Here is a 13813-nt window from a genome sequence, read left to right as displayed (position 1 = left end):
CGGGTTTACTGAACCCCTTCTACCTTCTTATTGACGATGAAACACAGAAATTGCATCCTAATTTAATACAAAAGGCACAATGCCGACTAAAGGGCAAGAGGACTGACACTCTCACTTTCTATGATATGAACCTCTCCTGTGAGTCCAGTTTTAGATTCCGATGCTTCACTTCAGGTTTACTGTATCCCTTGGACCTTCTTATTGACGATGAAACACAGAAATTGCATCCGAATTTATTACAAAAGGCACAATGCCGACTTAAGTACAAGAGGACTGACACTCTCACTTTCTATGATATGAACCTCTCCTGTGAGTCCAGTTTAAGATTCCGATGCTTCACTTCAGGTTTACTGTATCCCTTGGACCTTCTTATTGACGATGAAACACAGAAATTGCCTCCGAATTTATTACAAAAGGCACAATGCCGACTTAAGTACAAGAGGACTGACACTCTCACTTTCTATGATATGAACCTATCCTGTGAGTCCAGTTTTAGATTCCGATGCTTCACTTCAGGTTAACTATATCCCTTGGACCTTCTTATTGACGATGAAACACAGAAATTGCATCCGAATTTAATACAAAAGGCACAATGCCGACTTAAGTACAAGCGGACTGACACTCTCACTTTCTTTGATATGAACCTCTCCTGTGAGTCCAGTTTTAGATTCCGATGCTTCACTTCAGGTTTAATGTATACCTTGGACCATCTTGTTGACGATGAAACACAGAAATTGCATCCGTATTAAATACAAAGGTCACAATGCCGACTTAAGTACAAGAGGACTGACACTCTCACTTTCTATGATATGATCCTCTCCTGTGAGTCAAGTTTTAGATTCCGATGCTCCACTTCAGGTTTGCTGTATCCCTTGACCTTCTTATTGACGATGAAACACAGAAATTGCATCCGAATTTAATACAAAAGTCACAATGCCGACTTAAGTAAAAGACGACTGACACTCTCACGTACTATAATATGAACCTCCCCTGTGAGTCCAGTTTTAGATTCCGATTCTTCACTTCATTTTTACTGTATCCCTTGGATCTTCTTATTGACGACGAAACACAGAAATTGAATCCGAATTTAATACAAAAGTCACAATGTCGACTTAAGTACAAGAGGACTGACACTCTCACTTGCTATGATATGAACCTCTCCTGTGAGTCCAGTTTTAGATTTCGATGCTTCACTTCAGGTTTACTGTATCTCTTAGACCTTCCGATTGACGATGAAACACAGAAATTGCATCCGAACTTAATACAAACGTCACAACGCCGATTTAAGTACAAGAGGACTGACACTCTCACTTTCTATGATATGAACCTCTCCTCTGAGTCCAGTTTTATATTCCGATGCTTCACTTCAGGTTTACTGTATCCCTGGAACCTTCTTATTGACGATGAAACACAGAACTTGCATCCGAATTTAATACAAAAGGCACAATGCCGACTTAAGTATATGAGGACTGACACTCTCTCTTAGTATGATATGAACCTCTCCTGTGAGTCCAGTTTTAGATTCCGATGCTTCACTTCAGGTTCATTGTATCCCTTGGACCTTCTTATTGGCGATGAAACACAGAAATTGCATCCGAATGTAATACAAAAGGCACAATGCTAACTTAAGTATAAGAGGATCGACACTCCCACTTTCTATGATATGAACCTCTCCTGTGAGACCAGTTTTAGATTCCGATGCTTCCCTTCAGTTTTACTGTATCCCTTGGACTTTCTTATTGACGATGAATCATAGGAATTGCATCCGAATTTAATACAAAAGACACAATGCCGACTTAAGTACAAGAGGACTGACACTCTCACTTCCTATGATATGAACCTCTCCTGTAAGTACAGTTTTAGATTCCGATGCTTTACTTTAGGTTTACTGTATCCCTTGGACCTTCTTATTGACGATGAACCACAGAAATTGCATCCGAACTTAATACAAAAGTCACAATGCCGACTTAAGTACAAGAGGACTGACACCCTCACTTTCTATGATATGAACCTCTCCTTTGAGTCCAGTTTTAGATTCCGATGCTTCACTTCAGGTTTATTGTATCCCTTGGACCTTCTTACTGACGATGAAACACAGAAATTGCATCCGAATTTAATACAAAAGTCACAAAGTCGACTTAAGTACAAGAGGACTGACACTCTCACTTTCTATGATATGAACCTCTCCTGTGAGTTCAGTTTTAGATTCCGATGCTTCACTTCAGGTTTCCTGTATCCCTTGGACCTTCTTATTGACGATGAAACACAGAAATTGCCTCCGAATTTATTACAAAGGGCACAATGCCGATTTAAGTACAAGAGGACTGACACTCTCACTTTCTATGATATGAACCTCTCCTCTGAGTCCAGTTTTATATTCCGATGCTTCACTTCAGGTTTACTGTATCCCTGGAACCTTCTTATTGACGATGAAACACAGAACTTGCATCCGAATTTAATACAAAAGGCACAATGCCGACTTAAGTATATGAGGACTGACACTCTCTCTTAGTATGATATGAACCTCTCCTGTGAGTCCAGTTTTAGATTCCGATGCTTCACTTCAGGTTCATTGTATCCCTTGGACCTTCTTATTGACGATGAAACACAGAAATTGCATCCGAATGTAATACAAAAGGCACAATGCTAACTTAAGTATAAGAGGATCGACACTCCCACTTTCTATGATATGAACCCCTCCTGTGAGACCAGTTTTAGATTCCGATGCTTCACTTCAGTTTTACTGTATCCCTTGGACTTTCTTATTGACGATGAATCATAGGAATTGCATCCGAATTTAATACAAAAGACACAATGCCGACTTAAGTACAAGAGGACTGACACTCTCACTTCCTATGATATGAACCTCTCCTGTAAGTACAGTTTTAGATTCCGATGCTTTACTTTAGGTTTACTGTATCCCTTGGACCTTCTTATTGACGATGAACCACAGAAATTGCATCCGAACTTAATACAAAAGTCACAATGCCGACTTAAGTACAAGAGGACTGACACCCTCACTTTCTATGATATGAACCTCTCCTTTGAGTCCAGTTTTAGATTCCGATGCTTCACTTCAGGTTTATTGTATCCCTTGGACCTTCTTACTGACGATGAAACACAGAAATTGCATCCGAATTTAATACAAAAGTCACAAAGTCGACTTAAGTACAAGAGGACTGACACTCTCACTTTCTATGATATGAACCTCTCCTGTGAGTTCAGTTTTAGATTCCGATGCTTCACTTCAGGTTTCCTGTATCCCTTGGACCTTCTTATTGACGATGAAACACAGAAATTGCCTCCGAATTTATTACAAAGGGCACAATGCCGACTGAAGTACAAGAGGACTGACACTCTCACTTTCTATGATATGAACCTCTCCCGTGACTCCAGTTTTAGATTCCGAGCCTCACTTCAGGTTACCTATATCCCTTGCACCTTCTTATTGACGATGAAACACAGAAATTGCATCCGAATTTAATACAAAAGGCACAATGCCGACTTAAGTACAAGAGGAATGACACTCTCACTTTCTATGATATGAACCTCTCCTATGAGTCCAGTTTTAGATTCCGATGCTTCACTTCAGGTTTACTGTATCCCTTGGACCTTCTTATTGACGATGAAACACAGAAATTGCATCCGAATTTAATACAAAAGGCACAATGCCGACTTAAGTACAAGAGGACTGACACTCTCACTTTCTATGATATGAACCTCTCCTATGAGTCCAGTTTTAGATTCCGATGCTTCACTTCAGGTTTACTGTATACCTTGGAATTTCTTATTGACGATGATACACAGAAATTGCATCCGAATTTATTACAAAAGTCACAATCCCGACCTAAGTACAAGAGGACTGACTCTCTCACTTTCAATTATATGAACCTTTCCTGTGAATCCAGTTTTAGATTCCGATGCTACACTTCAGATTTGCTGTACCCCTTGGACTTTCTTATTGACGATGAAACACAGAAATTGCATCCGAATTTAATACAAAAGGCACAATGCCGACTTAAGTACAAGAGGAATGACACTCTCACTTTCTATGATATGAACCTCTCCTATGAGTCCAGTTTTAGATTCCGATGCTTCACTTCAGGTTTACTGTATCCCTTGGACCTTCTTATTGACGATGAAACACAGGAATTGCATCCGAATTTAATACAAAAGGCACAATCCCGACCTAAGTACAAGAGGACTGACACTCTCACTTCCTATGACATGAATCTCTCCTATTAGTCCAGTTTTAGATTCCGATGCTTTACCTTAGGTTTACTGTATCCCTTGTACCTTCTTATTGACGAGGAAACACAGAAATTGCATCCGAATTTAATACAAAATTCACAATGCCGACTTAAGTACAAGAGGACTGACACCCTCACATTCTATGATATGAACCTCTCCTTTGAGTCCAGTTTTAGATTCCGATGCTTCACTTCAGGTTTATTGTATCTTTTGGACCTTCTTATTGACGATGAAACACAGAAATTGCATCCGAATTTAATACAAAAGTCACAAAGCCGACTTAAGTACAAGAGGACTGACACTCTCACTTTCTATGATATGAACCTCTCCTGTGAGTCAAGTTTAAGATTACGATGCTTCACTTCAGGTTTACTGTACCCCTTCGACCTTCTTATTGACGATCAAACACAGAAATTGCATCCGAATTTAATACAAAAGTCACAATGTCGTTTAAGTACAAGAGGACTGACACTCTCTCTTTCTATGATATGATCCTCTCCTGTGAGTCCTGTTTTAGATTCCGATGCTACACTTCGGGTTTACTGAACCCCTTCTACCTTCTTATTGACGATGAAACACAGAAATTGCATCCTAATTTAATACAAAAGGCACAATGCCGACTAAAGGGCAAGAGGACTGACACTCTCATTTTCTATGATATGAACCTCTCCTGTGAGTCCAGTTTTAGATTCCGATGCTTCACTTCAGGTTTACTGTATCCCTTGGACCTTCTTATTGACGATGAAACACAGAAATTGCATCCGAATTTATTACAAAAGGCACAATGCCGACTTAAGTACAAGAGGACTGACACTCTCACTTTCTATGATATGAACCTCTCCTCTGAGTCCAGTTAAAGATTCCGATGCTTCACTTCAGGTTTACTGTATCCCTTGGACCTTCTTATTGACGATGAAACACAGAAATTGCCTCCGAATTTATTACAAAAGGCACAATGCCGACTTAAGTACAAGAGGACTGACACTTTCACTTTCTATGATATGAACCTATCCTGTGAGTCCAGTTTTAGATTCCGATGCTTCACTTCAGGTTAACTATATCCCTTGGACCTAGTTATTGACGATGAAACACAGAAATTGCATCCGAATTTAATACAAAAGGCACAATGCCGACTTAAGTACAAGCGGGCTGACACTTTCACTTTCTTTGATATGAACCTCTCCTGTGAGTCCAGTTTTAGATTCCGATGCTTCACTTCAGGTTTAATGTATACCTTGGACCATCTTGTTGACGATGAAACACAGAAATAGCATCCGTATTTAATACAAAGGTCACAATGCCGACTTAAGTACAAGAGGACTGACACTCTCACTTTCTATGATATGATCCTCTCCTGTGAGTCCAGTTTAAGATTCCGATGCTTCACTTCAGGTTTACTGTATCCCTTGGACCTTCTTATTGACGATGAAACACAGAAATTACATCCGAAATTAATACAAAAGTCACAATGCCGACTTAAGTACAAGAGGACTGACACTCTCACTTTCTATGATATGAACCTCTCCTGTGAGTCCAGTTTAAGATTCCGATGCTTCACTTCAGGTTTACTGTATCCCTTGGACCTTCTTATTGACGATGAAACACAGAAATTGCCTCCGAATTTATTACAAAAGGCACAATGCCTACTTAAGTACAAGAGGACTGACACTCTCACTTTCTATGATATGAACCTATCCTGTGAGTCCAGTTTTAGATTCAGATGCTTCACTTCAGGTTAACTATATCCCTTGGACCTTCTTATTGTCGATGAAACACAGAAATTGCATCCGAATTTAATACAAAAGGCACAATGCCGACTTAAGTACAAGCGGACTGACACTCTCACTTTCTTTGATATGAACCTCTCCTGTGAGTCCAGTTTTAGATTCCGATGCTTTACTTCAGGTTTAAAGTATACCTTGGACCATCTTGTTGACGATGAAACACAGAAATTGCATCCGTATTTAATACAAAGGTCACAAGGCCGACTTAAGTACAAGAGGACTGACACTCTCACTTCCTATGATATGATCCTCTCCTGTGAGTCAAGTTTTAGATTCCGATGCTCCACTTCAGGTTTGCTGTATCCCTTGACCTTCTTTTTGACGATGAAACACAGAAATTGCATCTGAATTTAATACAAAAGTCACAATGCCGACTTAAGTAAAAGACGACTGACACTCTCACGTACTATGATATGAACCTCCCCTGTGAGTCCAGTTTTAGATTCCGATTCTTCACTTCAGGTTTACTATATCCCTTGGATCTTCTTATTGACGACGAAACACAGAAATTGAATCCGAATTTAATACAAAAGTCACAATGTCGGCTTAAGTACAAGAGGACTGACACTCTCACTTGCTATGATATGAACCTCTCCTGTGAGTCCAGTTTTAGATTTCGATGCTTCACTTCAGGTTTACTGTATCCCTTAGACCATCCGATTGACGATGAAACACAGAAATTGCATCCGAATTTAATACAAAAGTCACAAAGCCGACTTAAGTACAAGAGGACTGACACTCTCACTTTCTATGATATGAACCTCTCCTGTGAGTCCAGTTTTATATTCCGAAGCTTCACTTCAGGTTTACTGTATCCCTGGGACCTTCTTATTGACGATGAAACACAGAACTTGCATCCGAATTTAATACAAATGTCACAATGCCGACTTAAGTACACGAGGACTTACACTCTCACTTTCTATGATATGACCCTCTCCTGTGAGATCAGTTTTAGATTTCGATGCTTCACTTCAGGTTTACTGTATCCCTTGGACCTTCCGGTTGACGATGAAACACAGAAATTGCATCCGAATTTACTACAAACGTCACAACGCCGATTTAAGTACAAGAGGACTGACACTCTCACTTTCTATGATATGAATCTCTCCTGTGAGTCCAGTTTTAGATTCTGATGCTTCACTTCAGGTTTACTGTATCCCTTGGACCTTTTTATTGACGATGAAACACAGAAATCGCATCCGGATTTAATACAAAAGGCACAATGCCGACTTATGTACAAGAGGAATGACACTCTCACTTTCTATGATATGAACCTCTTCTGTGATCCGGTTTTAGAATCCGATTCTTCACTTCAAGTTTCCTGTATACTTTCGACCGTCTTATTGACGATGAAACACAGAAATTGCATCCGAATTTAATACAAAAGTCACAATGCCTACTTAAGTACAAGAGGACTGACACTTTCTATGATATGAACCTCTCCTGTGAGTCCAATTTTAGATTCCGATGCTTGACTTCAGGTTTACTGTATCCCTTGGACCTTCTTATTGACGATGAAACACAGAAATTGCATCCGAATTTAATACAATAGTCACAATGCCGACTTAAGTACACGAGGACTGACACTCTCACTTTCTATGATATGAACCTCTCCTGTGAGTCCAGTTTTAGATTCCGATGTTTCACTTCAGGTTTACTGTATCCCTGGGACCTTCTTATTGACGATGAAACACAGAAATTGCATCCGAATTTAATACAAAAGGCGCTACTCCGACTTAAGTACAAGAGGACCTACGCTCTTACTTTCTATGATATGAACCTCTCCTGTGAGTCCAGTTTTAGATTCCGGTGCTTCACTTCAGATTAACTGTATCCCTTGGACCTTCTTATTGACGATGAAACACAGGAATTGCATCCGAATTTAATACAAAAGACACAATGCCGACCTAAGTACAAGAGGACTGACACTCTCACTTCCTATGATATGAATCTCTCCTGTTAGTCCAGTTTTAGATTCCGATGCTTTACCTTAGGTTTACTGTATCCCTTGTACCTTCTTATTGACGAGGAAACACAGAAATTGCATCCGAATTTAATACAAAATTCACAATGCCGACTTAAGTACAAGAGGACTGACACCCTCACATTCTATGATATGAACCTCTCCTTTGAGTCCTGATTTAGATTCCGATGCTACACTTCGGTTTTACTGAACCCCTTCTACCTTCTTATTGACGATGAAACACAGAAATTGCATCCTAATTTAATACAAAAGGCACAATGCCGACTAAAGGGCAAGAGGACTGACACTCTCACTTTCTATGATATGAACCTCTCCTGTGAGTCCAGTTTTAGATTCCGATGCTTCACTTGAGGTTTACTGTATCCCTTGGACCTTCTTATTGACGATGAAACACAGAAATTGCATCCGAATTTAATACAAACGTCACAACGCCGATTTAAGTACAAGAGGACTGACACTCTCACTTTCTATGATATGAACCTCTCCTGTGAGTCCAGTTTTAGATTCCGATGCTTCACTTCAGGTTTACTGTATCCCTTGGACCTTTTTATTGACGATGAAACACAGAAATCGCATCCGGATTTAATACAAAAGGCACAATGCCGACTTATGTACAAGAGGAATGACACTCTCACTTTCTATGATATGAACCTCTTCTGTGATCCTGTTTTAGATTCCGATTCTTCACTTCAAGTTTCCTGTATACTTTCGACCGTCTTATTGACGATGAAACACAGAAATTGCATCCGAATTTAATACAAAAGTCACAATGCCTACTTAAGTACAAGAGGACTGACACTTTCTATGATATGATCCTCTCCTGTGAGTCCAATTTTAGATTCCGATGCTTCACTTCAGGTTTACTGTATCCCTTGGACCTACTTATTGACGATGAAACTCAGAAATTGCACCCGAATTTAATACAAAAGGCACAGTGCCGACTTAAGTACAAGAGGACTGACACTCTCACTTTCTATGATATGAACCTCTCCTGTGAGTCCAGTTTTAGATTCCGATGTTTCACTTCAGGTTTACTGTATCCCTGGGACCTTCTTATTGACGATGAAACACAGAAATTGCATCCGAATTTAATACAAAAGGCGCTATGCCGACTTAAGTACAAGAGGACTTACGCTCTTACTTTCTATGATATGAACCTCTCCTGTGAGTCCAGTTTTAGATTCCGGTGCTTCACTTCAGATTTACTGTATCCCTTGGACCTTCTTATTGACGATCAAACACAGGAATTGCATCCGAATTTAATACAAAAGACACAATGCCGACCTAAGTACAAGAGGACTGACACTCTCACTTCCTATGATATGAATCTCTCCTGTTAGTCCAGTTTTAGATTCCGATGCTTTACCTTAGGTTTACTGTATCCCTTGGACCTTCTTATTGACGAGGAAACACAGAAATTGCATCCGAATTTAATACAAAATTCACAATGCCGACTTAAGTACAAGAGGACTGACACCCTCACATTCTATGATATGAACCTCTCCTTTGAGTCCTGTTTTAGATTCCGATGCTACACTTCGGGTTTACTGAACCCCTTCTACCTTCTTATTGACGATGAAACACAGAAATTGCATCCTAATTTAATACAAAAGGCACAATGCCGACTAAAGGGCAAGAGGACTGACACTCTCACTTTCTATGATATGAACCTCTCCTGTGAGTCCAGTTTTAGATTCCGATGCTTCACTTCAGGTTTACTGTATCCCTTGGACCTTCTTATTGACGATGAAACACAGAAATTGCATCCGAATTTATTACAAAAGGCACAATGCCGACTTAAGTACAAGAGGACTGACACTCTCACTTTCTATGATATGAACCTCTCCTGTGAGTCCAGTTTAAGATTCCGATGCTTCACTTCAGGTTTACTGTATCCCTTGGACCTTCTTATTGACGATGAAACACAGAAATTGCCTCCGAATTTATTACAAAAGGCACAATGCCGACTTAAGTACAAGAGGACTGACACTCTCACTTTCTATGATATGAACCTATCCTGTGAGTCCAGTTTTAGATTCCGATGCTTCACTTCAGGTTAACTATATCCCTTGGACCTTCTTATTGACGATGAAACACAGAAATTGCATCCGAATTTAATACAAAAGGCACAATGCCGACTTAAGTACAAGCGGACTGACACTCTCACTTTCTTTGATATGAACCTCTCCTGTGAGTCCAGTTTTAGATTCCGATGCTTCACTTCAGGTTTAATGTATACCTTGGACCATCTTGTTGACGATGAAACACAGAAATTGCATCCGTATTAAATACAAAGGTCACAATGCCGACTTAAGTACAAGAGGACTGACACTCTCACTTTCTATGATATGATCCTCTCCTGTGAGTCAAGTTTTAGATTCCGATGCTCCACTTCAGGTTTGCTGTATCCCTTGACCTTCTTATTGACGATGAAACACAGAAATTGCATCCGAATTTAATACAAAAGTCACAATGCCGACTTAAGTAAAAGACGACTGACACTCTCACGTACTATGATATGAACCTCCCCTGTGAGTCCAGTTTTAGATTCCGATTCTTCACTTCATTTTTACTGTATCCCTTGGATCTTCTTATTGACGACGAAACACAGAAATTGAATCCGAATTTAATACAAAAGTCACAATGTCGACTTAAGTACAAGAGGACTGACACTCTCACTTGCTATGATATGAACCTCTCCTGTGAGTCCAGTTTTAGATTTCGATGCTTCACTTCAGGTTTACTGTATCTCTTAGACCTTCCGATTGACGATGAAACACAGAAATTGCATCCGAATTTAATACAAACGTCACAACGCCGATTTAAGTACAAGAGGACTGACACTCTCACTTTCTATGATATGAACCTCTCCTCTGAGTCCAGTTTTATATTCCGATGCTTCACTTCAGGTTTACTGTATCCCTGGAACCTTCTGATTGACGATGAAACACAGAACTTGCATCCGAATTTAATACAAAAGGCACAATGCCGACTTAAGTATATGAGGACTGACACTCTCTCTTAGTATGATATGAACCTCTCCTGTGAGTCCAGTTTTAGATTCCGATGCTTCACTTCAGGTTCATTGTATCCCTTGGACCTTCTTATTGACGATGAAACACAGAAATTGCATCCGAATGTTATACAAAAGGCACAATGCTAACTTAAGTATAAGAGGATCGACACTCCCACTTTCTATGATATGAACCTCTCCTGTGAGACCAGTTTTAGATTCCGATGCTTCCCTTCAGTTTTACTGTATCCCTTGGACTTTCTTATTGACGATGAATCATAGGAATTGCATCCGAATTTAATACAAAAGACACAATGCCGACTTAAGTACAAGAGGACTGACACTCTCACTTCCTATGATATGAACCTGTCCTGTAAGTACAGTTTTAGATTCCGATGCTTTACTTTAGGTTTACTGTATCCCTTGGACCTTCTTATTGACGATGAACCACAGAAATTGCATCCGAACTTAATACAAAAGTCACAATGCCGACTTAAGTACAAGAGGACTGACACCCTCACTTTCTATGATATGAACCTCTCCTTTGAGTCCAGTTTTAGATTCCGATGCTTCACTTCAGGTTTATTGTATCCCTTGGACCTTCTTACTGACGATGAAACACAGAAATTGCATCCGAATTTAATACAAAAGTCACAAAGTCGACTTAAGTACAAGAGGACTGACACTCTCACTTTCTATGATATGAACCTCTCCTGTGAGTTCAGTTTTAGATTCCGATGCTTCACTTCAGGTTTCCTGTATCCCTTGGACCTTCTTATTGACGATGAAACACAGAAATTGCCTCCGAATTTATTACAAAGGGCACAATGCCGATTTAAGTACAAGAGGACTGACACTCTCACTTTCTATGATATGAACCTCTCCTCTGAGTCCAGTTTTATATTCCGATGCTTCACTTCAGGTTTACTGTATCCCTGGAACCTTCTTATTGACGATGAAACACAGAACTTGCATCCGAATTTAATACAAAAGGCACAATGCCGACTTAAGTATATGAGGACTGACACTCTCTCTTAGTATGATATGAACCTCTCCTGTGAGTCCAGTTTTAGATTCCGATGCTTCACTTCAGGTTCATTGTATCCCTTGGACCTTCTTATTGACGATGAAACACAGAAATTGCATCCGAATGTAATACAAAAGGCACAATGCTAACTTAAGTATAAGAGGATCGACACTCCCACTTTCTATGATATGAACCTCTCCTGTGAGACCAGTTTTAGATTCCGATGCTTCCCTTCAGTTTTACTGTATCCCTTGGACTTTCTTATTGACGATGAATCATAGGAATTGCATCCGAATTTAATACAAAAGACACAATGCCGACTTAAGTACAAGAGGACTGACACTCTCACTTCCTATGATATGAACCTCTCCTGTAAGTACAGTTTTAGATTCCGATGCTTTACTTTAGGTTTACTGTATCCCTTGGACCTTCTTATTGACGATGAACCACAGAAATTGCATCCGAACTTAATACAAAAGTCACAATGCCGACTTAAGTACAAGAGGACTGACACCCTCACTTTCTATGATATGAACCTCTCCTTTGAGTCCAGTTTTAGATTCCGATGCTTCACTTCAGGTTTATTGTATCCCTTGGACCTTCTTACTGACGATGAAACACAGAAATTGCATCCGAATTTAATACAAAAGTCACAAAGTCGACTTAAGTACAAGAGGACTGACACTCTCACTTTCTATGATATGAACCTCTCCTGTGAGTTCAGTTTTAGATTCCGATGCTTCACTTCAGGTTTCCTGTATCCCTTGGACCTTCTTATTGACGATGAAACACAGAAATTGCCTCCGAATTTATTACAAAGGGCACAATGCCGACTGAAGTACAAGAGGACTGACACTCTCACTTTCTATGATATGAACCTCTCCCGTGACTCCAGTTTTAGATTCCGAGCCTCACTTCAGGTTACCTATATCCCTTGCACCTTCTTATTGACGATGAAACACAGAAATTGCATCCGAATTTAATACAAAAGGCACAATGCCGCCTTAAGTACAAGAGGAATGACACTCTCACTTTCTATGATATGAACCTCTCCTATGAGTCCAGTTTTAGATTCCGATGCTTCACTTCAGGTTTACTGTATCCCTTGGACCTTCTTATTGACGATGAAACACAGAAATTGCATCCGAATTTAATACAAAAGGCACAATGCCGACTTAAGTACAAGAGGACTGACACTCTCACTTTCTATGATATGAACCTCTCCTATGAGTCCAGTTTTAGATTCCGATGCTTCACTTCAGGTTTACTGTATACCTTGGAATTTCTTATTGACGATGATACACAGAAATTGCATCCGAATTTATTACAAAAGGCACAATCCCGACCTAAGTACAAGAGGACTGACTCTCTCACTTTCAATTATATGAACCTTTCCTGTGAATCCAGTTTTAGATTCCGATGCTACACTTCAGATTTGCTGTACCCCTTGGACTTTCTTATTGACGATGAAACACAGAAATTGCATCCGAATTTAATACAAAAGGCACAATGCCGACTTAGGTACAAGAGGACTGACACTCTCACTTTCCATGATATGAACCTCTCCTGTGAGTCCAGTTTTAGATTCCGATGTTTCACTTCAGGTTTAATGTATACCTTGGACCATGTTATTGACGATGAAACACAGAAATTGCATCCGTATTTAATACAATGGTCACAATGCCGACTTAAGTACAAGAGGACTGACACTCTCACTTTCTATGATATGAACCTCTCCTGTGAATCAGTTTTAG

The sequence above is a fragment of the Schistocerca serialis genome, chromosome 10 (genome assembly GCF_023864345.2).
Source record: "Schistocerca serialis cubense isolate TAMUIC-IGC-003099 chromosome 10, iqSchSeri2.2, whole genome shotgun sequence".
NCBI lineage: Eukaryota > Metazoa > Arthropoda > Insecta > Orthoptera > Acrididae > Schistocerca > Schistocerca serialis.
This window is presented reverse-complemented; position numbering follows the sequence as displayed.